Source organism: Carettochelys insculpta, chromosome 14 (genome assembly GCF_033958435.1).
Source record: "Carettochelys insculpta isolate YL-2023 chromosome 14, ASM3395843v1, whole genome shotgun sequence".
In the NCBI taxonomy this organism is placed as follows: Eukaryota; Metazoa; Chordata; order Testudines; family Carettochelyidae; genus Carettochelys; species Carettochelys insculpta.
The window spans coordinates 12,147,850-12,172,645 of record NC_134150.1 but is presented as its reverse complement, the minus strand read 5'-3'; the positions used below and the strand labels follow the sequence as shown (position 1 = coordinate 12,172,645).

Below are 24,796 nucleotides of genomic sequence, written 5' to 3'. Positions count from 1 at the left end.
AACCCGGCACTGCAGCCCTTCTCCAGACAGGGCTGCAGGGCTGCTCTCTCTAAGCCCTCCCCTTATGCTGCGAACTCCAACAAGGAGGCAGGGGTCTCCCCCAGTCTACCCTGAGCCTCCCTCCCCGTTCCTCCAGCCAGCGTCACCATAGCTCGGGCCACCCTTGCCTTTTCTGGGATTTGACCCCCTGGAGTACTACCACAAATCAGTTTCACCACTGTCTCAATCACCCAGATGATCTTGCTCCCCCAGATGCCGGGGATATGCGCCTCGAGAGTGGTCCAGGTCTCCATCCCAGGAACCGTGCCCGCGTTGCCATGGTTGCCCCTATCACGCTGGGCATAGACAGCACACCCCCAGGGACAGGTCCCCCCAAACAGTTCACTATCCCCGAGGGCAATCGCGGACGGGGACAGAAATGCAGCTATCTCAGGAGGAGTTGGTTCTGGAACCCCGAGATTTTCCCTCGCAAGCCTCCAGCGAGAGGATGTATCATCGTCAACAGGACCCCGAGGGCTCAAGGGAGGCTTACCCCGGTGGTTCCTCTCTGTTCTCCCCCGACGAGGCTACGGCCCCAGGGGATGTCCCCCCGCCCCGGACGATCTCAAACAGTTCCAAGAGCTGTTTAAAAGGGTGGCCTTTATGCAAGGCATCCAAACAGCAGAGGTGCAGGAGAAGCACCAAAAGCTCCTCAAAAACCTGAGACCTCCGGCCTCTTCTAAAATAGCTATTCCGCTCGACGAAGCAATTATGGAGTCCGCTACCACGATATGGCAGACCCCAGTGTCTGCTCCACCTATAAACAAGAGAGTGGATAAGAAATACTTCATCCCGGCGAAGGGCATGGAGTTCCTGTTTAGTCACCCACAACCAAATTCACTGGTGGTGGAATCGTCTCAACAGAGGTCGAAAACTTCCCAGTACAAGGCAGAGGGAACGGACAAAGATGCCAAGAAGCTAGAGCTATTCGGCAGAAAGGTCTACTCCTCCTCTACTCTACTGTTGAGAATGGCAAATTATGCAGCACACCTAGCGAACCATAATTTTGACAATTACTCCAGACTGACTTCTCTCATGGACTCGCTTCCAGAGGATAAGAAGCCGGTGCTGAAGGCCATCGTGCAGGAAGGCTACGCAGCTTCAAGGACAGGAGTTCAGATTGCCCTGGACGTAACAGATATGGTGGCACACTCAATGGCTACGGCAGTGGTCATGCTCAGGGAATCCTGGCTTCAGACATCGGGTATCCCGAGGGATCTGCAGGCGAAGATTGTCGATCTCCCCTTTGACACGCAGAGGTTGTTTGCTGAATCAACTGATTTGGTCCTTCATTCCAGTAAAGACTCAAGGGCCACTCTCAGAACCTTGGGGATTTATACTCCTCCATACAAGAAGAAAAAGTATTACCCTCAGCAAAGACGATACCTGTATCAACCCCAGCGTGTTCAGTACCAAAGGGGCTACGAACAAAGGCGGCATCAACAGCACCAACATTATAGAACTCCCATGCGATGTTCCCAACAGAGCCGTGCATCCTCGGGGCAGGGCCAAAGGCAACAAGTTTGACGGAGAGATCGAGGGCTGCACTATCACTACCATCGCACAATGTCATCCAAAGCTAATGTTCCATCATCGCCTCCAACCATTCTACGCCCAGTGGCAAAAGATCACCACAGACAAATGGGTACTGGAGATCATAGCCACGGGTTACGCGATCCCCTTCCAGTCGCTCCCACCGCCACGACCTCCACCCAGGCCCCATCTCAAGGACACCTCCCACGAAGCGAGACTCAAGCAGGAGATATACCATCTTATGCTTATAGGGGCAGTGGAAAGAGTGCCGGAGCAACTCCAAGGGAAAGGGTTTTATTCAAGATACTTCCTCACAGAGAAAAAAACAGGAGGCTGGAGGCCCATCTTAGATCTTCGAGGCCTCAACCGGTACTTGCGCAAACAACGCTTTCGGATGATCACAGTCGCCTCTATTCTCACGGCACTGGACGATGGAGATTGGTTCGCAGCCCTCGACTTACAAGACGCGTATTTCCATATAACAATCCACCTGGCTCACAGACTCTTTCTCCGGTTTATGGTCGGCAAAGAACATTTCCAATACAAGGTTCTGCCGTTTGGCCTCTCCTTGGCCCCCAGAGTCTTTACCAAGACCCTGGCAATGGTATCAGCCTACCTGCACAGACAGGGGGTGTTTATATTCCCATATCTGGACGACTGCCTACTGAAAGGGGCTTCGAAGGAAGAGGTACTACGCATGATACGCGTTACAGCAACCACGTTCTCTTCGCTGGGCCTGGTCATCAACCTGGCGAAGTCAAAGATCGACCCCACACAGGACATAGAGTTCATAGGGGCATGCATAAACTCCATCACAGCAAGGGTTTATCTACCAGATGCTCGCTTTCGCGCTATTGGTTCCCTCGTACAAGTCATCACTTTCAGCCCCATGGTGCAGGTTCTAACGTACTTACAGCTGCTAGGCCACATGGCAGCAGCAACGTTTGTAGTACAGAATGCCAGATTGCATATGCACAGCATGCAGCATTGGCTGGTGAGCGTCTACAAACCGGCAACACACACCGTCCGCAGGGTGGTGTCGCCCACGACAGAGGTGCGCAGATCCCTGCAATGGTGGGTAAACCCCAAGAACATGCTAACAGGGGTACCCTTTCATCAACCACAAATTTCTATCTTCCTCACCACCGACGCCTCCCACATAGGGTGGGGAGCACACATGGGCGAAAAGGTGACTCAGGGACTGTGGTCCCCTACGGAACAGTCGCTGCATATAAATATACTGGAGCTCAGAGCAGTGTTCAATGCCTGCAAACACTTTCGAGACTATATACAAGGCAAAGTAGTCGGGATCAATACAGACAATACCTCCACCATGTTTTATATAAATCGACAAGGAGGATCTCGGTCCCGTGCCTTATGTGCGGAAGCAGTCTGGCTGTGGAACTGGTGCATCGCCAAAAATATAACCTTGAAAGCCTCATATTTACCAGGCGCTCACAACGTGAAGGCAGACCAGCTGAGCAGGCGTTTCGCACTCACGCACGAGTGGCAGATCCGTTCCGATCTGCTACGACCGCTTTTTCATGCGTGGGGGTTTCCCCAGATAGACCTGTTTGCCACTCAACACAACAAGAAGTGCCCTCAATACTGCTCCAGGGCAGGACTGGGACGGGGGCCCCTGGGGGACGCATTCGCGATCTCGTGGAAGGGCCCCCTGCTCTGCGCATTTCCTCCCACAGTGCTCATCCACAAGGTCTTGCAGAAAGCCAGGAGAGAGAGAGCCTGCATGATCCTAGTAGTCCCAACTTGGGATCGACATCAATGGTTCCCCTTGCTTCTGCGCATGTCGGACCGCCCACCGATGCCCCTTCCGGTGGCGCCGGACCTGCTCATGCAAGCCCAGGGGTCTGTAGTGCATCCACACTCCCGAGGCCTGCGACTGCAAGCATGGTTAATCCATGGCTCAGCTCCCTAGAGAGTACATGTACGGAGGGAGTGCAACAAGTCCTAGAAAGTAGCCAAAGGACTTCAACCAGGAAGAACTACAAGCAGAAATGGACTCGATTCACTGCATGGTGCTCTACCAAGCAATTAGCTCCCCTTGATGTGCCTATATCTGTAATATTAGAATATTTACTGGACCTCAAGAGAGGCGGACTTTCCCTGTCCTCGTTAAAGGTCCACCTTGCCGCTATATCGGCTTTCCAGCATGAAGAGGAAGGGCCCACGGTGTTTGCCCTTCCCATGGTTACCAGGTTCCTCAAGGGGCTGGTAAACCTGTACCCCCCTCGGAAACCGCTTCCACCTTCGTGGAGCTTGGACCTGGTGCTTAATGCGCTAACGGGACCACCGTTTGAACCCTTAGCCACAGTTTCCCTCCGTCTCCTTACGATAAAAACAACCTTCCTTCTTGCAATCACGTCAGCTCGCAGGGTGAGCGAGCTCGCGGCAGTTATGGCAACGCCACCCTGCACAGTATTTTCAAAGGAGGCGATAACCTTACGGCTGCATCCAGCCTTTGTTCCGAAAGTTTCTTCAGAGTTTCATATTAACGAACCTATAGTTTTACCCTTGTTTTATCCAAAGCCTCATAACTCCAACAAAGAGGCGCGCCTACACCTCCTGGACGTGAGGAGGGCACTGGCTTTCTATATAGACAGGACTAAGTCCTTCCGGAAAACGGATAGACTCCTAGTCTCTCTCGCTCCCAGATCAAAAGGAGAAGGTCTCTCTTCACAGAGAATCTCGAAGCACATCGTATCCTGTATAAAAATGTGCTACGAACTTAGAAAGACTCCTTTACTGGACCCGCCTAGGGCTCACTCCACCAGGGCGGTGACCTGGTCATCCTACGACACCTTCGCCAAGCATTATGCCCTACACAGGGTATTCCAAGAGGATACCCGTCTTTCAACAGCTGTCCTTTCAGGGGCAAGCTGCACATAACCCGATTACCCACCTCCTTTCTTGGGTTACTGCTGGGTAGTCACCTATCGTGGAGCACCCACGGGGACACTCGAGGAAGAAAAAGAAGTTACTCACCATAGTAACGATGGTTCTTCGAGATGTGTCCCCGTGGGTGCTCCACCACCAGCCCATCCTCCCCGCTTCAGATCTCTGTTTAGTATTTTTCAGGAACATCTGAGGCAGTTGGTCAAGGAACTGGCGGGGACCAGATTGTGCACGTGGCTGGGAGCATGCAAGGGAGCGGCGCGCGCCAGCGCATGTGCGGTCCGGCAGAAACTGCTGGAAAGATCCGATCTGTGGCGCCGGGTCGAGCCCGACACCTATTGTGGAGCACCCACAGGGACACATCTCGAAGAACCATCGTTACTACGGTGAGTAACTTCTCTTTCTACAAGCATGTCTGCTGAAAAATAGTGCAAAGCCCAAGCATTCAGGCTCTGGTTGTAGCAAAATGCACATGGATGTCACAGAACTAGAGAATAAAATTTTTGAGTCCCGACATGATGTGTGGCTGTGTAAGGTGTCCATCTAACTGAGCTGTGAACACTATAGCGTAGCACAGAAGAACCAACGGACACAGTCCAGTATTCCCACATCCAAAGGATTTTGATTCGACTGAACACATCTATTGTTCCTGGCCTGATCTAAAGTCTACAGAAATAAATTGAAATCTTTCATTTGACCAATCAGGCACTTAATGGCCTTTGGTAGACCATTCTCTAAGACTCCATGAATAACTGATCTGAGGGAAAGAGATGCAATTGATGAGTTCTGCTTCTGCACTCATCTGTATTGTCTAGTTTGGCAGCAATGTGTCAATTCCACAATTCTTTTGGCCCTACAGATCTTTGCTGGCTGATTGGAAATAGGACCTAACTGCTGATATGAGTGGACTATGGCAGCAGTTCACAGCACAGAAACAGTATTGTCAGCTGCAAATGTTTAAAACTATGACTGAGTTTACCTTTAAAATCATGAGATTTATTTTTTATTTATTTTTTTATTTTACTTCTGTTTTTTAAGTCTTACACGTAGGTCACTTTTTCAAACTTTTCCTGACAACTGTGTGGTTTTACATTTTAAAAATGAAACTGAATTTTATACCTCATAGCATGATATCAGAAACTAGGGCTTTCAGAAAAACACCAAGCATCAGAAAATTGGCTTCTCTTGATGTATTAATACTGCCTAAACAGTTAGATCAGGAAGTGAAAAAGACCTGTGTTCAACTAAAGCAGCAGAGAGGATGTTTGTAGGCAGAATGCAGTGGACAAGCTGGAACTTTACAAGGAACTCATTCCCAGTGCCAATACCTCTGCTGGTGCAACAAGTGCGTTAAGGTATTAGATGCTACATATTATCAGGACATGAGCCTTATATCTCATCCAGAAAGATGTTACCTCCTGCAGAACAACACCTTCATCACACTAAATCAATGCCTCACATTGAATCTCTAACACCAGTCACTTCCTCCAGAAACCAGTCTCAAATGTCATCTATCCACATACTTACTGGCTCTGCAATGCTTGTGATATTGCACAAGATCTCAGCCCTGCTTTATGGTGGGATTCTTTGACTATCTTGACAAATGAACACAGTAGATCTTCACAGTACCATAGTTAATGTCAATTTGAAGGTTCTTCTTGTTAATAAAGTAATAATAAGAGTATCTATGGACAAATAAACTTGGAGGCAGGAGACCAAATATATATATTATAACCTCATTAACAGGAAAGTCCATTAAGTTATTGTTATTACATTAAGTTGTTAGTAAGTGTTCTTTGTTTGATCACCTCTGTGATCTGATCAGGTAGAATATTTAATGAAACAGATAGCAAAGTAAGACTATAAATAAGATGAATAAAACATAAGGGTTTTACATGTGAACATATGCTGTGAAAGCAAGAGATTCAGCATGTTCTTAACACAAAAGCTTTGGAATAAAAGCAAAAGTTTATGACTCATTTTATTATACCCATAAATCTGAAAGCATAGCTATAGTTTTTAATTTTTATTTTGCCTCTGTTACTATTTTTATACTCTTTTTTTATTGCTGGCAGGACCCAGGTTTAAAGTAAGCTCTTCTGGGAACTTATGCACCATTAGTCTTCTGTAATAAAATGTGAACCAGGCTAAACTAAAACATGAAGCCTTAAGAGCAATTAAAAGTAGATTTTTGTAGATAACTGCTAATACAATTGTTATTTTTATTAAAGGATTTAGGGAGAACAACACAATTTATAACAAAATGGCTGATTATTGTACATTTTTTCATTTCTGTCTTCCACATTGCCTAGCTCTGCTTTAAAAAAAATTCAAAGCCCCTGAAATAGTCAGATCATGCTTTTAAAATGTGCATTGTGTTAACATAAATTTCCATCTCTTGTTTTATATGTGGAATGTTATGATGTCATATAAGAAAGTGTTGTTCCCCAAAAAGTGTTCTTTCTGAATGAAAATCTGGTTGATGTTTTATAACAGTGATAAAAAATAAAGCTGGGCTTTGTGCTTCAACAATGGCAGGATTTGTAGGACAGAGACATAATCTACAGGGCATTTGTCTGAGCACAAAGCATAGCATCTCATTATCTTGTAGTTTTTTAAAAACTATAAACACAGTTGACAGATGTTTCTGTAATAATGTAACAGTATCTTCTTTGTGATTATTAGATTAAGCTTGTAATAACTTATGAGGAGTGCAGGAGCTTTGTATTTATCATAGCTGAAAACAGAATCCTCTCTGTGTTAAACTGGGACAGGCTACAGTTATTTTTATCTTTGAAGAGTTAAGGAAGACTTCTTTAAAATTAATTTTTATTACAAAAAGCACAACATGGACATGTTACCTCATATTCCTGTTACCTGCAAATGAAAAATGTATGCTTGAAACCATCATGTCGCATGGAGGAAAGAAATTATAAAGGAAAGGGGGGAATGACTGAAGTCCTCTTTCATGCCTGAGGGTGTGAACGTTGCCAGTACTATAATGTGTGGAGTTTGCTTTTCTTATCAAGTTCCAAATTTTCTAAGAGGTTTGAAACTACCTCCGAGGTTTCTACAGAGAAGAGTCAGTTAGTTAGAGGAGATATCTTAAGCAAGGTACTTGTCCCGCAGAATATGACTTTTGGCATTAGCGAAAATCACAGAATCACAGGGCTGGAAGGAGCCTCAGGAGATCATGTAGTCCAGCCCCATACTTCAAGCAGGATCAACCCCCACTAAGTCATCCCAGCCAGGATGGGGGCAGCAAAAAATTTAGGAGTGTTTTATCTGAGCTTTGAGCTAATAAGTTTACATTTCTCTAATAAAATCTGTGATCTATAGAGTGCTAATAAAAATGAGGAAGTGTTTGAGAAAAAGTGATGTAATATGTGGGATTAGGGACTGTGTCTTTAAACTCTGAGCTTCCCAGACACAGAGTTAGGCAGGACGCCATGAATCTGTGGTTATGCATAGCCATTTGGAACTGGACACAGAATAAATATTTCTCCCAAGCACATTGTGATCACTGGATACCCAGTAATATATTTTGATTTGAAGGGTACCGCTACACTAAAGGCTGTATTGTAGCTTTAGAAACCACTGACATACAGAGAGAGTGTGTAGGGCCACAGCAAGGAACCAGCGCTAATGGCTGGAGGCATTCAGTGTGTTCAAGCACAAACAGAATGTCCCCTTGTACGCTAGGGCAGCGAACAATGGCCATGTCAAGACTAGGAAAGGCTATAACTCAAATTGTTAAAATTGACCTTGTGTGGCTGTCTTGCAACTAAAGTAGGAAAAGTGAACAAGCTGGGTTTAGCTGGCTTCTTACCTAATGCTGACCTAAATTCAGCCTCGTTCTTCATGTGGAAGTTTAAAGAGCAGCAGCTACTTATGCCTATGGGATTGGTGCAGTGTATATGACCTCATTGATAGTCTCAGATTGCCAGCCTTTTTTAGAATAGATACGAGGCATCACTCTGCTTGTCTGTATGCTGGCTGATGCTGCTGACAATGCTAACAAGCCTTTTTGGTACATAGTAACTCCAGAGCTCTGGGGAGGACCATACATGATACAAAAGGGTGTGCTCCCCTGCAGCAAAGGTCACCAAGTGTTAAATAATGTAGTTTAGGGCAGGAGTCCTAGCACTTTTGAAGGGTGTAATAATAGTGATAATGTTAGCAGCACTCATCCTTACATTCAAACAGCAAAACCCAACCTTATTATGGTGGCTTCTTGCATGTGTGAGGGGGTGGAAATGTATGTCTTGTTCCTCTCTTTGTACTCAGTGGTTTTGGAGCAGACATAATTTGGTCCAGATTTTCTGTTTTATTGATTGGCAAGTAATATATTTCAGATTAAAAACAAATCAGTTAAATAAAAATAGGAAGTTAGAAAGGGCTAACAGTCTTGCAGAAGTTCCAGTTTCCATTAAAATCTTTCAAATGGGCTCTATGGGTTTTTGCATTTCTCTCTTGTAAAACACCAATAACCCCAGGGGAAAGTGCTCCTGTAACGGATGGTGAGGGGTACTGCCCTTTTCTAGACATCCCAGCATTCAGTAAATTTAATTGCTTGTAAAGGGATAAATCCAGAACAGTGGGTATCCAGGACATGCTGGCAGTGAGCCAGGAGAGCCACTGAGGAGAGAGTGGGACTTAAAATGAAAGTTTTGCTTGCTTCCCTCTGATTGGTGTAACAGAGAAGTAGCCATGTTAGTCTGTATGCTGCTTGGTGTGTGAGTACAGAGCAGGAACTGGGGAGAGAGAAATGGACTGAACCAGGAGTAAAGGCATGGATTTTTCAGTGATATCCATGCCTAAGGAAACGCTGAGCCCTGGAACAAGGGCTATATGAGTGAACAAAGAATGTTTAGTTAGACACAATCAGGTTCTTCTTCTTTTTCTTTAAGTTGGCTAAACTTTCCTGTGCTAACCATGGCCCCTGCCAAACACTGTAACTGAACCTGTCCCAGGGAAGCAATTCTCTGTATTTTAGTTCTGCCTTTTTCAGTTTCTCTGTAACACCTAGAAAACAAGTATGTTTTAGCAAGTATATCTTCTTTGTTCTGTTAATAAAATCATCTTTTTTTAAGGCTATAATCTAGCTGTGTCCTAGGAGTCATGATGTTCTGTGTGCATATGCCTGAGACTGCATTTGAATGGTGATAGTTTACTACTCACAGTCAGGGAATCTGTGACCTTGGGGTGTTTTTACAGGAGCAGCCTTTAGTGGCATATATCAGTGGGTAGCTGTGTTAGTCTGGATCTGCAAAAACAATGAGAAGTCATGTGGCACCTTATAGACTAACAGATTTATTGGAGCATATGCTTTTGTGGGCAAAGACTCACTTTGTCAGACGCATGCATGAATCTATTAGTCTATAAGGTGCCACAGGACTCCTTGTGACTAAAAACAAGGTATTTTAAGGTCTCTTGCGGGCCCCCACCTTCTGTATTCGAAGTGCCAGAGCAGGACCAGCCTGGACAGCTCCATTAGGACCTTTCTTCTGTTCCAAATCCATTTGCAAACTGGAATCGGTGACACCTACTTTAAAATGGAATTCCCAGTAGAGTGAGTACTGCCTACATCATTCAAGATCATATTTTTGAAAGCCTACTTTTGTGCTGCAGTCAAATGTAGGTGCAACAAACTACCTGAGTTGCTGACAAAACAAAAAAGCAGTCACGTAGCACTTCAAAGGCTAACAAAATAATTTATTAGGTGATGAGCTTTCATGGGGCAGACCCACTTCTTCAGATCTGGAGATAGTGCTGTACTGGAAATGGAATTTGCTGACATTTGTAAAGGCCATGGCGTCCGTCCTCTGATTTTGTACCTATTGTTATGGTCCAGTGTGAATTCTGGGATTGGGATAGTTGGCCCCAAAATTAGAGGTTGGTTTAGTTCTCTTTGAAAATCTTACTCTGCACATATTTGGATAGACATGAATTATAATGCTGCTGCAGCGAGTATACACAGAATCAGCAATATCCTCTGTCTGTGTAACCAGAACCATTTCTAGCCAGTGTCACACACTGTGCTTGGGATGCGATTAATCACAATGTGAAGTACGAGGTTGCAGTCACCTTGCACACTATTAGCTGGACATGTTCTCTCTCCCCAGGGGCCCTGCATTAGGGTGTATACCTGCTCCTGTTGGCATATAGCTTGTAGTAAATTTTGTCTCTTGCATTTTGTTAGGCACTGGTAATGTTTCAAGATAGACAATGTAGCCATGAAATAAGTCCTTCTCTGGAAACTTGTACAGTAGCAATTGGGAAGAATCTAAACTTCACTTAAAATCAGAAGCATATCACAATTACTTCTCATGCCATTCAGCAATCATGTAGGTTTATAAAATTATTATAGTTATATATTATTCATATTATAGAGAAAAGGAGTTTTGGGAATGGATGTCTTGAGCTTAGCCCAACTCAAAACTGTAGCAAAAAAGTAAGAGATTTTAATTGTAAAGTTTTAAATGTAAAATAATATGCATAAATCTCCTTTACCAATAACGGTGTTTGTGTTCATAGCTCATCCACCACAGGTTTGAAGTGTATCCCTGGCATAAGAAATGGCCTGAAGGCTGAACTAACTGGAGTTTGATAGAAGGGGGTCCATTTTTGAAATGTTCACAGACCAGTAAGTCCACCCCCAGATCAGCCTTCAGAAGAGATGCCGGAATGGGGAATTATCCAACTGACATTCTCTGACTACTCAATAAACTGTCAGAGGAATCTGTCCAGACTCCAGAATAGGGGTGGAGGAAAGGATCATTTTTAATACTAAGTGGGCTTGTATTCAGTACAGAGGATCCTGCACATTTGAATAACTACATGGACAAAGCCTTCAAAGGAACCTTGCGAGTGCCATCCCCAGGACACTGAATCTTGCTGCATGTACTTCATATAGTCTACACAAAGGTCAACCATATAAAACTGAGGACACAAATATTCATTTTGGCAGCATTAACAATGGATGCATTAATTTTCTGTGCTAAGTCATATTAAAATTGTGTGTTTGTATCTTAGCTGCTTTATGCTTTGAAGGAAGCTGGTAGATGGGTGGCACAATGAACATACGATACTATTTTCTGTTTGCATTTTAAGAGTTAGTTTTAATCCTCTTCCCTCCACCCCCAACAAACCCACTTTTCCAGAATAGTGAACATGAATAATTTTGTACAGTGACAGATACTTTTTGGCCAGTTCTCAAAAATCTCCATGTTCTTTAGGTTTAAGATTTTTTTGTTAACATGTTATCTTTTGGAGTACCATTCAGACTAGCGAGGGGTTGTGTCACTAATTGCCCTGTGGCTGCAGGTGCTTTAATTGCTCTGCTGCTGTGGCTCACAGCCTGGCCACCAATAGTCAAGAGATGTGTCCATGGTGAGTATCCGTAATGGATGTAGAGCTGTGTATATCGCTAGCGGGAGCATCTCACAATGGGATTGTCAGAAATCTAAGGCTAGAGCTATATTTGCGTCACACGGGCGCATGAGAATTCACACCTCTGAGCAACGTAGTTCAGGTGCCCTCACTGTCAGTGAAGCGAGTGCTAGATTGACATAAGAATTCTTCTGTCAATCTAGCTACTACCTCTTGGGGAGGTAGATTAACTACAATGATGGGAAAAGTCTTCCCCTTCCTGTCATGAGTGCCAATACTGAAGCACTACAGCGCTGCTGCTACAACATTACTATTGAAGGCATAGCCTGAGGAGGAGGTGAACTATCAGCCTTATGGAAAACAGACCCACTGATGGGGAGGGGACAAATGAGGCGGTTGCCCCCTGGGTCTGGTGTGTCAAAAGGGCCTAGAGCTCCAGTTGCTCCCATGTCTACTTTGGTGTCTGTCGGCACTGCTGATGGAAATTATGCTAAAGGCCAAAGAATGCTTGCTTGGGAGTACACAGACACAAGTATCACATGGATGTTATCACTATGCTGATTCAGAAACTGGTGTCCATAGCTTAGTATTCATTGTTTTAGTAATCATTCACATTGCTGGCGAGCACTGGACTATAATAAGAATTTATGTCATGATTCACAAGGAGGTTGCTTATAAATTGACAAAATGGTGATGATGTTATTGACATAGACAGAAGTTACTGACTGTAGCAAAGACTAATGTAGTGGATATATTGCCAAACATACAGACAAACACTTTTTACCCATTTTACTTAGAAAGGAGGAGGAGCAACAGTTTTCTCTGCTTAGGAATGAAAGAGATGTCATCTGTGTTACTGAACATTTCTCAGTAAAGATAATATTTTTAAACATTGCATGGTGACAAGTATCAGAGGGGTAGCCGTGTTAGTCTGTAGGTTCAAGAACAACAAGAAGTGTTGTGGCACCTTATAGACTAACAGATATTTTGGAGCATAAGCTTTCGTGGGCAAAGACCCACTTCATCAGATGCATCTGATAAATTTTTGGGAATTTTTGGGCAGAAGGGGCCTCCGGAAGGAGGACTCCCCCCCCACCCCAGGCCGCACTTCTACACAGTGTTTTGGAGTCCAGAAGGATGGTCTTCCGGACTCCAAATCGCGTGACGTTATGCTAATGAGGCATGGGGAATTTGCATCCACAACTCATTAGCATCTTTCACTCCGTGTATTAGCATGCCCGCCTGCATAGGAACGACCTGTGAGACTAAAAAGTTGCTGGAGCTTGGATAAGCCAAGATCAATTTGGCTTTATTTTGGTTTGCAGTGATCTGCATTCAGACTAGTCCTTCATGCATGATATTCCCCATTACACACCCTTTGGGCTATTTATTCCAAAAGCTATACAATTAACATCATGTTAAGCTGTGCACCTGTGGCAGCTTTATTGTCAGACCACTGCACTGAGCAGTTAACTGCCCAACATTGCACCAGCACTCCGGGTGTCCAATTATAAAAGATGGTAGAACATCCCATTTTAAATCTTCATAAATATGAGTAACTAAACATTAAAGTTCTTTTTATCTTAAACTAGCTTGAGTCATCTATAAAATGGTACAGGAAATTGAAAATGTTTATCTAAAATGCTACTAACTAAGTGGGGAAGCAACCACCACAGGGAAAATATATGTAAACATATTTTAACTGACCTTGATTTTTTTCCCCTCTCTGGAATCTTTGGCCTTCTTCCTGGTTCATTGAAGTTACCCTACTTCCTATCATTCTGTGACCTCATATATACATTAAGCCTTCTGGTAGTTTTGCTATCTAATGTTGAAAATTCTGTAATGAGCCAAGTAGTACTCAGAGAAATGAAAGTGGGGGGTGGGTGAAAGGTTTTAAAAAGTTAGTTTAAACTGTTTTAGGGCTGACTGTGCCCCAACGCAGAGTGGTCAGTGAGATCATTGACCAGAGGGATTTGTGTTTAATTGTTGCATTTTATTTACTTTTAAAATGAGAATGGAAGCTGGGCTGCATACTGAAGGAGGAGGTTGGTCTGGTGATTAAAGCACTGAACCGGAGGATGTGATTCAATTCCTGGTAGCCAGACACCCTGTCATTTTGGGCAGATGTGACTGTGTAGTTTATTGGCGAGTATCCTGTAAGGAGCTGTACTTCAGCGGCAGAAGAATGGACTGGATTGTTTAGTCAATCTTGTGTGTCTTTAATATCTATGCATATGGCATATTTAAAGTTAAATTTATTCACTGTCTGTGAATATTTGAAAGAAAAGGATTTGGTAAATCTACTGCAGCTGGAGGCAGAAGGAACATGTGAGTGCATACATAATAGGCCAACAGCTACATTCAGGCACAACTTGGACCAATATCTTAAAAAGGAAGTTAGAGGACAAATATTGCATATTCTGTCCCCAAGAGCCATTATTTGGTGTTGCTGTTCTACAGACCCTATGAAGAACCTGTAATGAAATGCTCTTGAATGCTATATATTAGTGATTAGGGCAGGGACGGGCAATAAGTGGCTCATCAGCTGGATGTGGTTCATCAGAGTTAGCCCTGGCAGGCCACCAGATGCTTTATTTACCTGCGCATCCTCAGGTTCGACTGCTCACAGCTCCTGTTGGCTGTGGTTCACTGTTTCCAGCCAATGAGAACTGTGGGAATTGGTGGCGTGTCCCACACCTCTTGGAACCTTTCTTGAATATGTAATATAATTGCTGTTAAATCATACCAATAGAACTTTCTTAGCTCCAGAAGGATATGAGAGTACAGTAAGCCCTCAAAATGTGCAGCTTCAAGCTGCATGTAACTCGCTTTAACATGAGTTAAGTACAGCTTGAAGCTGCCGTGTGGCCCCTTCCCTCTGCCTTCCCCCAGCAAGCTAAAAGCCTTCCCCCTGCTTTCCTGCAGCTGTCAGGATAACAGCCGCGCTACTGGAGGAAGGCAGGGAGCAGTAGCTAGGAAACTGAACAGCCCTAGTGGCAGCCTGGTTCCCTCTCCCTCCCTTCCCCGACCCGACTAGCATGAAAATTCGAGTTACGCTGGGTTTGCAAGAACGCAACCCCCACGTAACTCGAGGGTTTACTGTAGTTGGGTTATCTATCTGGGCACTGGGAGCTAAGGCCTGGAACTGAGAATTCCTTCAGGGAAAACCACAGGAACAGCCATGTATGGGGAAAAAAAGCTTAGACTGGCATTTATATTCGGTGGTAGTTACTTCAGTTGCCAGTCAAACTGAACCATAGCACAAGGCTAAACATGGGCAACATACAGTGTATTCTGTTCAAAGAAGTCTGGAAGTACAAAGTAATTGAAAGTAAAGTTACGTACAACAATGTACAGGCCCTTAGTCCAATTTAAGATTGTTCTCTCTTGAATTGTTCTCTCTCTCTTATTCAGCATAAGAAATTGCTGTATGTATCTGAACTTTATATATTCCCATATCTGCAGGTTTTGACAATGTGAGATTTTCCTTCAGTCAGTAGCATTCTTTCTCTACTCTTCTGGTGTGCGCAGGGGAAATACATGTAACAGCTAAAAAGAGTCCATTTTAACACACAATTGGATGTCTTTGTATCAGGGCTCTTGATTCTTTTGTCAAACATTATTTCAAAGAATCCATAGCTCAGACAAGGCTGCTTCTTGTGTTTGATCCTCGTACCCTTTGATTTTAGGGAACATCCATAAAGCTCAGAAGATCCACTTAGGGATCATCATTAGAGAGATAAAAGGTAAAAAGTTTGCACAGTAGTTGACAACCAGTCTTGGCCTTATGAATGGAAAATTAGCATATTTCAATTATACAATACAGTAAACTCTTTCATATCCGGCGGCCCTGAGACCGGGCGGTTTCCAGGTATTCAAATATTTTGGATACCTAGCAATGCATAACACTAAAGAAAAACAAGATTAGATATTAAGAAGCAAACAAAAATGTATGCAGAGTACTTTATTTACCAACATCACCAGTAGCGTACACTGTAAACCTACACTGAAGTATCTGTCGACAGTCATGTTTCTGTCAACTGAGTGCATCTACACACAAACATGGATCGACAGAGCAATCTGCCACACTGCCCTGCCCTCTGTCAACAGAACAGCTGACCAGAAGATCTGCAAACAGGGCTGCCTGGTGAACCAGAAGCCCTGTCTTTCAACAGAAGTGTCTACGCTGCAGTTCTGTTGACAGAACTCTGTTGACAGAAGCATTATTTCTCAGATTTTCAGTGGATAACACTGTTGAGACAAATGCAGAGGTCTGTCGAGACTCTGTCGACAGAGCACGTTATGTGTGTAGATGCTCCCTAAGTAATGTCAAAAGAAGGCTGTATTTATTTTCACTACACCGTACTTATGGAAAATGTAACTAAAATTTACATGTGGTTGAAATGCCAGTTATTTGAGAGTTATGGCTGATAGAATGCTGGATATGAAGAATTTTACTGTATATGAGAAGTATTTATGACTTTTCATAGGAGAAATTCAGCCCACTACAGAGATCAATCGAAAGCCTATGCAGATTTGGGCCTGGTTTTGAGGGCCTTTTGCTGTACTGGTTTTGAAAATTTTCTATTTTCTGAGAACAGAGCCTATTTGCTTCAAACCAGATGTGAAGGGAATTAAGAATTAAATAACATTGCTGATATATAGTACCTGGGAGTACAACACTATTCTAGTATGAGAACTTTCAGCGTACTAATTTTCCATAAGAATAAACAAGTGTTGAAAGATGATCAGTTCCTCCTGATTATGTACAAGCTTTATCACTCAGCTGTTGCCATCTGAAGATGTGTGTAAACAGCTGTGTCACAGGGGACTTTGCTAAATTACCACAGTTTCCTGGTTTGCTACAATAAAGGAATGATTCCTAATAAGATTTTGTCAGCTAGTGCTAAAACAACCCAACCCCCTGTGTTAGATCATCTTTCTTCCAAATCAAATTAGGTTTATTCTCTGCATCTGCCCTTATCACAGAAATTGTTAGGCTGCTAGAATACCATGTTATCGTGGACGTAGCAGTTCTTTTTCTGGAACAATAAGTAACTTCATAAGCTTTGCATAGGCTTATGCATGAATTTGGTTATATGCATGCTGCATCTGTGTGAGTTGGTGACGGTTCTGGGGTATTTTTTGGGGGGGGCGGCGGGTTTCCTGCTTTGGCTAATTTTATGTTTACTGAAGAGGGGTCTGAGTAACTGCTTGGATCAGATCTTTCGCAAAATTTGAGGATGAAAGACTTTGGTATGGGTCTGTCTATCACATGTGTTATAACAATACCAACTGATAGTAGCAAATAGAAATACTGTTGTAACGTGTCCCGGTCAGGGCAGGGGGCAGTGGCAAGAATAGCCAGAAGTTACCAAAAATAGGTTAGGGGAGGTACTTAGGGGAAAGTTCTTACAGAAGAGAAATGGGGAAGTGGAATAATCTACTAAGGCCATGTCTACACTGCCCAAAACTTCAAAATGGCCATGCAAATGGACATTTCGAAGTTTGCTAATGAAGTGCTGAAACACATATTCAGCACCTCATTAGAATGCCAGCAGCTGTGGCACTTCGAAATTGGTGCAGCTCGTCCAGATGGGGCTTCTTTTCAAAAATAAGGGGATTTTGAAGTTGCCAGGGTCCTTTCAAAAAGGAGCCCTGTCTGGACGAGCCGTGCAGTGGTGAGCCACGGCAATTTCGAAGTGCCGCAGCTGCTGGCATTCTAATAAGGCACTAAATATGTATTTCAGTGCTTCATTACTAAACTTCAAAATGGCCATTTGCATGGCATTTTGAAATTTTGGGCTAGTGTAGATGTAGCCTAAGTGAGGTAACTGAGGATTGGACTTGCAAATAAAAGGGGGCAAAACTGACATCCCCCAGTTCTGGAGTTGTTGCTATATCCGTGAGTCCACCCTCTCTTAGGTTTTCTTAGGAGTGGATGTTCTGAGGACTCCTTGTTCAAACATATTTCATACATTATAGTTTAGATTCAGTCTTAGTTATACAGTTTACGCCTTTCTCTTAGGAACCCCAGAGAGTTAATTCAGATCAGAGAGAAGTACCTTAATTGAAAGTTCAGGTTAGATTTGTTTTTTGTTTTTTTCTCAATCTGTTATGACAAATACAGTAAACCCTTGATTTAAAGGACTAATGCGGGGGAGGGGTGTCCATTAATGCCAAAAGTCTGTTGTATCTCAGTGGTTACACTCTATGATGATGCACTGACCTTCCCAGCCCATCACTCACTCCTGTCCTCTGCCCCCTCTCTTACTTTTGCCCTTCCTGCCTCAATCTTCCCCTCAGACCTCCATCTCCCTCTTCCAGTTACCAGAGAGGAGCTGAATGTCAGCCTGGCCCCTTCCACCTCCTGCAGCTCTCAGCACTGTGGCTCCTCCAGTCCCCAGGTCTGGCCCGCCCACACGAAGGTGGACTGGGGCCGCCCCCAGCCTGCCAGAGGGCTGCACCATCGGACACCATGGCTGTTGCTGAGTACCATTGCAGGCAGTGGCAGCTGGGTGCTGACATGCTCCAAGCACAGAGGGTCGGGGGGAAGATCTCCTGCACCCCATCACAGCCCCTTCCCGGCTCCTCTCGCCCCAGTGACCCCAGCTGCTGCGGTGACCCTTCCAGCACCGGCAGCAGCTCTGGTGAGTCTCCGACATTTATCTGGAGGAAGTTGCGGGGGGCTGGCAGACAGCAGACGTTATTTCTGAATTCCATTATATTGCGGTTCATTAAATTGAGGGTTTACTGTAGCGTGTTCCTAATTTTATGCATGTATTTATACTAAGAAAAACAGATAGAATTGGTTTAGTGTGATCAGATATTAGTGTTGTGCAAGTTTTTTTTGTATAGTTCTGACAATGCGTTAAATCATCACCTTTAACATTGATTAATCAAGTTATTTCAGTGTGATATGACACTATAACCACTGCTGCCTCTCTCCTCACACAACTGTCTCTGATTTCTTCTTTTCGTTATTATACTTCGACTTAGATGGTAGCTCTCACTGTCCTTCCAATGACTCCACTATTCCAAGACTTCTCTTCTATGGTTCCCATTGACTCTCTCTAAATCCAGCACCCTTTGCCAGACCCCATCAGAGGTCAATATTGTCTAGCAGCATTACCATCATTTCTCTTGCTTACTGGGTTATATTATAGCTAAATAACAGCACAGAACACTGAAAGTCAGGACTGGGGACTGTAAACAAACTTTACTGGAGCATGGGAAACTTGGCCACACCCATGATAAGTGGTTGTTTAGCTAACTAAAATCATTCCAGATTACAGATGTTATCTGGCGAGAGACTGCCAGATTAGAGTTTCAATCTGTATAATAGAAAGTTAATTTATCAATTATTCTGATACTACAGAAATAAGGCTATGGGAACACCTCTCCTTTTTTTCTATCTAATCCCTCATACTTAATCATTTTGGACCAGATTTCAGGCCCACCTGTAGCCAAACCTGGTGTTGATTTTTGCCTCTTTCAAATTACACACTAACTATATGTGAAGCTATCAACCAGTAAATAGCCTCTATGTTATATTTGTATTTCTGTGGGCACATACTATGAGTGTGCAAATGGAGGCAGCCCTGAGTTTGAAAAGCTTCATACTGTGTAAGTGCAAGTTGGAATTATCATTATTTATTGTATTGTGACATAGTTTTGCTATGCAGATTTCAGGCTCAGCTGAGACCATTGAAATCATTTCCCTCTATCAGCTCAATTTTCCACCATTTGAAGTTGGGTAGAAAGCACAGTAACCTAATGCATCATTATTTATTATGTCTGCTACATCGTCTCTTAAGTTTTACATTGTGTCCAGACCAAACATTAATGTTTTAATTTTAAGAAGAAAAAGATATGGCTGTGTTGTCTAAATAAATGTGATATCTAGAAATTTAGATGCACTTTCTCAGTTGCTGCACCTATCCGAGAAGTTTGGAGTGCTGGTTTGTAACAGATTAATAAGCAGGTGTGAAGGGAATTGTTGTTTAGAGTGGAAATATGCCATGTACAATTGAAGACATTTAGCTTTTCTTAACCTCTTGACACTATAACTCAGATATAAATTCGAATTTCTTTGTCCACTATCTATTGCAGGCAGTAGACTTTCAAAGGGTTAAAGCAATGCTCACAAGTACACATGACTGAAAACTACTTGAATATTATTTCAAAGGGCTTTTTAAAAAGAAAATTCCGATTACAGATAAGTAATTTCCCTTTCTATCTTACTAAGCTCCATTTCATCCTTCTGCAATTTCAAGATCCATAGCTCTTTCCCCTTATAGATATTTTGAATGTGAAAATCTTATGTCAAAACTTAGCTAAAGCCTTCATCAGGTTTTTCAAAACCTAAGTTAGAATTCTGTTTTTAAGATAAACAGATTTGGATCAGAAAGATGTTTCTACTAGCTGGCATTCCTTTTTTGGATGAGATTTCAAGCAGTGTCTTTAATCATATTTTTGTTGATTATTTATTAGCTTCTGTGGGAAATCAAAGGATGGACAAACTAAAATATGGCTTCCATAAAATAGTTTCTGAATCAGAAGCTGTGGCAGAGAATTTATAGGAAGTGTCTTTCATGTGCCAATACAAACTGATTGAGGGAGAAAATATTTCAGCGCGTGTATAACATGCAAATGAAGGTTGACCCAAAAAATGTCTGGTTGGAGTAGCTATTACTCTTGTACTACCAAACTACATAAACCTATTGTGGTTAGCATAGTGGGAGAGAAGTGTGTTTCTGTTCTGTTCCATGACATTTGAATATGGATAGTTAGAACTTAATTCAGAATGTAAAAGAAAAATGCCCCAAGCCAAAAACTTGAATGAGTGCATACTGAAAAGAAACAGTTGCTAACTTGGGGAACTTCAGATCATATATACTTCCATAATTGGCCTCTACTTATATGTGGAATTAATAAATTCCATAATCACCTAAATATAGCTGCCAACCCCAGTCATCCTTGAGGAATAGTTGTACATACCGTATGTATATTTCAGAACTGATGATAGACTAGGATTGGATGCAATGTTGACACTAATTGGGAGGAAATAATGTCTCACTGTAGGAAAGTAAAACATACTATAAATTTTATTGGAAATATCAGCAATGAAAAAACCTTTTGTCATTTTTTAAAAAGTAAGCGGTTACATACAAGCCTCTTCTAGTCTTAGAATCTCCTCCAAGAAGCACTATTCTAAACCGTTTAACATTTCCAGATCACCAAATGACCCATATTTCATATGGATAACCCATGGGAAGCAGCCCCACCTTGCGTCAAAGAGTGAACAGCACTTGGCAATAATTTCTGACCCATTATATGTGTAAGAGAGTAAATTTTTCACTGACTTCTTTAGCGTGTAAAAGAGATCATTTATCTTCCCCAGTGGGGTCCTGCTGCATGTCTGTTACCATACCTCCCGCCACAGTAGAAACAGGGCGCCTCTCCACTCTATAAAAGGCTGGCAGAAGAAACAAAATTTAACTACTACAGCTGGTTGATGTTAATTGAGCAGACAAGCGGACTGCTCCCAGAGGGTATGGTTGGGTGTTACTGCTGAAAACGAATGGGTGGACCTGGAAAGTCATTGATCTCTTGGGGGTATTGAATAGAACTGACCAAAAATGGCAATTATTTTCAATAGAAAATTTCAGTTAAATGATCATTTTAATTTCTTTAAATTCTTTCACAGAATTTTTTTGTGACAGGAGTTAAAACTTCGGTTTTATTTCTGATCAAAACTTTCCCTTTGATAGGAAACTATCCATTTTAATCAGATCTTTTGATAAGGGGCATTCAACCATTTCCATCCTCCTTTCCAGAAAAAAAAACAAACAAAAAGACAACTGAAATTAAATTAAAATTTTCTGCTTGAAACAAAACAAAAATTGTTTGTATTTGTGTCCTGAAAGAATTGAACATATCTGAAGGGAATTAATTTTTTCATGATATGTTTGCTTTCTACTAATTGTTGGCATAAACAAAAGTGAATTATTTTATCATCTCCATGTTGGAGTGAGAGGAGGAAAAGGTCTGTCTTCTGAAAAGTGGCAGAAGGACAAGCTAGAAACAGAGATTCAGTCATGTATTTCATACAAGTGGATATTTCAATTGGACACTGAATGTCAATGACATCAAATACAGTATCAATCTCTTTATGTACTGCTAATAGTTTGTAGTTAGTTATGGTTCAAACTTTGTACACAAAAATTGCACAAAGCTCATTTTAGGATGATGTTTTCTGAAGGCAATAATACAAAATGAGGAAAAGTGTGCACCCCAAATTGTGGCATGAGTTCTATAGTGAGGCCACCATCATCCTTGTCCATCAAAGCTGTCTGTGCCAACATCAAATACGGTATCTTGATCCAGCTTCAGAAGCCTCCAACTAAAAAATAGAGAGATATGATCTGTGATTCTGAATGATATGCTAATCGGGTGCATTGTTCAGGACATAGGAAATTGCCAGGGCTGCCCTTAGTGTGGCAAGTTGGGGTGATCCCTGTTTTCAAAGGCTGACGTTACCGCTACACTCTCCTTCCCCAATTCCTTAATTGTGAAAGACATGATTTAGTTTCATTGTTTGTTATATTTTTTGCTAAACTTTTTAGAAAGTGGGAGTAGGTTTTAATGCAGTTGAGTGATTTAGTACCTTGGTTACTATTTTAAGCTGCCATTATTTAATTCCTAGGTGTGTGTGGTGAGGAAACAGGTGATCTTGTTTGCAAGTAAATCAATGCCTGAGGTTAATATCCAGGTGTTTTTTCAACTGAGCTGTGAGACTAATTTCTTCCTGGCCCTCTGGTAACCAGCTGAGGCAATCACCCAGCTGATACATCTTCAGTGTTGCATACCAACATCTTTCACCGATTCAGATTTCCTTATATCCTAATACTTCCTCTGGGGCTTACGCCCTTTGAATAACAGCAGTTTGAAAAGCAGTGCTGCAATATTTTTGCAAGTACCGTTTCAAAGACAAGGAGAGAAAAATGGGGGCCTCATTGAAATATGACCCAGAAGCCTCATTTTGACTCGTCCCACCACTCGAGTTATATCACTTATGAGAACTCAACTAATGATCTCCAAGGAGGATGCGGGAAGCTGGATATAGTCCATTACTGAACTATTTTTTCCTCTGAATACTTCAGTATGACATTAGGAAGGGGAAAAGCAAATTCTTATGAATTTGTATGGTATTTTCATAGGTAAGACTACAGAACAGGAATCTCTTACATCTGCAGTAATATATCAGATTTGAGCCTACAAACACACTGAGCAGTAGAGGAAAACCCAAGTGGCTTGTGATGTCACTGGAATTCTACATAGACTTCTGAACTTTATAATTTACCATTTATTTTATTTTTATGTCAAGCATGATTAGGATGTAAAGGACTGATGAGCTAACCTGAACCTCTACTTGTGCAAGAGCAGTTTAAACAAGTGGAAGAAAGAGGTAGAAGAGCAATTACAATAAGACAGCCACCAGTTCTGGTCCTTTCTTATGTGGATGGATGCAACATAACTGATGTTTTTCCATCACTACTTTTCAGTGGGGTTTTTTTTAGGTTTTAGAGGTGTTTTTAAAGAATGAATACATTAGGTCTTGATACAAAATATAGGGAAGAATAAGATTTGATGGCTGGTTGAGAAGATCTTTAAGATTAACCTCTGAGCAGTATTATTTTTGAGGGTCTAACATAGGAGTGGGTGATAAGCAGCCCACGAGCCAGATGCAGTTCACCAGACTTAGACCTTTGTGGGCCACTGGACCCTTTATTTTCCTGCATGTCCACAGGTACAGTTGCTTACAGCCCCTGTTGCCCTACGAGCCATGCCTAGCCAATGGGAGCTGCAGGAAGTGTCATGGTCCAGGCTACCGGGGCTAATAGTGGCGTCCCTCTGCTGCTCTTAACAATTTAGGCAGTCCTATAAAAATAGAGAAAACACACACAAGAGATGTAGGTCTAGCAGCTCATCAATACTTCTTTTGGCACAAAAAACCCCCCAAAACCTCATTTACAACTGTGGAAGAGGGGGGAAAATGGAGACTGGTCTGAATGAATCACATAAAGCATGGGTGTCCAACCTTTTGGCTTGCCCGGGCCGCATTGAGTGAAGAGGAATTGTCTTGGGCCACATATAAAATATATAATATAGTTAATGTATATAAATCACATAATAATGTTAAAAGTTTACGATCTTGTGGGGCTGCATTACTAGCTGTCCAGGGCCTCATGCGGGCCGCGGGTTGGACACGCCTGACATAAAGGATCATATGTTTGAATGGCTCATACCACCAAGTCATGCCTTTTAATTGTTAGGAAAAACAAAGGCAAAAGTAACTGAACTCTGATAATTGGCCAATGATTCTATGCAAGACCTCTTTTTTAAAAGTTTCACAAGGGCCTTCACAACATGAGTACATGTTCTAACTATATATATATAGACAGAGAGAGAGAGAGAGAAAAAATGTCATTAAGCACAATTACACATATTATATAACTATGCCATGATAGTGCAAAAATACTTTGAGAGAAATTGCATAAGAAAACTGTAGTTAAAAGAACATTAAATATAGGAGACACACCTACTGCAACAGATTAATTCATACTCAAAGGAAAAAAGCAGCACAGCTTTACAACCTCAGTCTTTATGCTGTTGTGCTTACCTATAAAGTTTATTTTTTCACTCTCAGTCCTGTGACTTTAGTGTACTTTTTTGTGTAATTTTCAACTAGTTTGGCATCTTTGCTGCTTAGGATAGACATTGGAAATTTAAAATGCAGCCAAAGCCATTTGTGTATCAATCCTCCCTTGATGTCTCCTCATCTTAGCAGGGGCAAGCTGTGTCAATAATTGGGCAGACAACTGCAGTGGAACAACTTGGTTCTCCAGGAAGT

The 24,796-nt window shown here is 42.5% G+C and overlaps 1 protein-coding gene across 6 annotated transcripts in view; it reads left to right on the top strand.

Moving 5' to 3' along the window:
* Window positions 1-24,796, top strand: part of FTO (FTO alpha-ketoglutarate dependent dioxygenase) — a 507,378-nt gene that overhangs the window by 331,785 nt on the left and 150,797 nt on the right. The gene's annotated exons all lie outside the window — the stretch shown is intronic.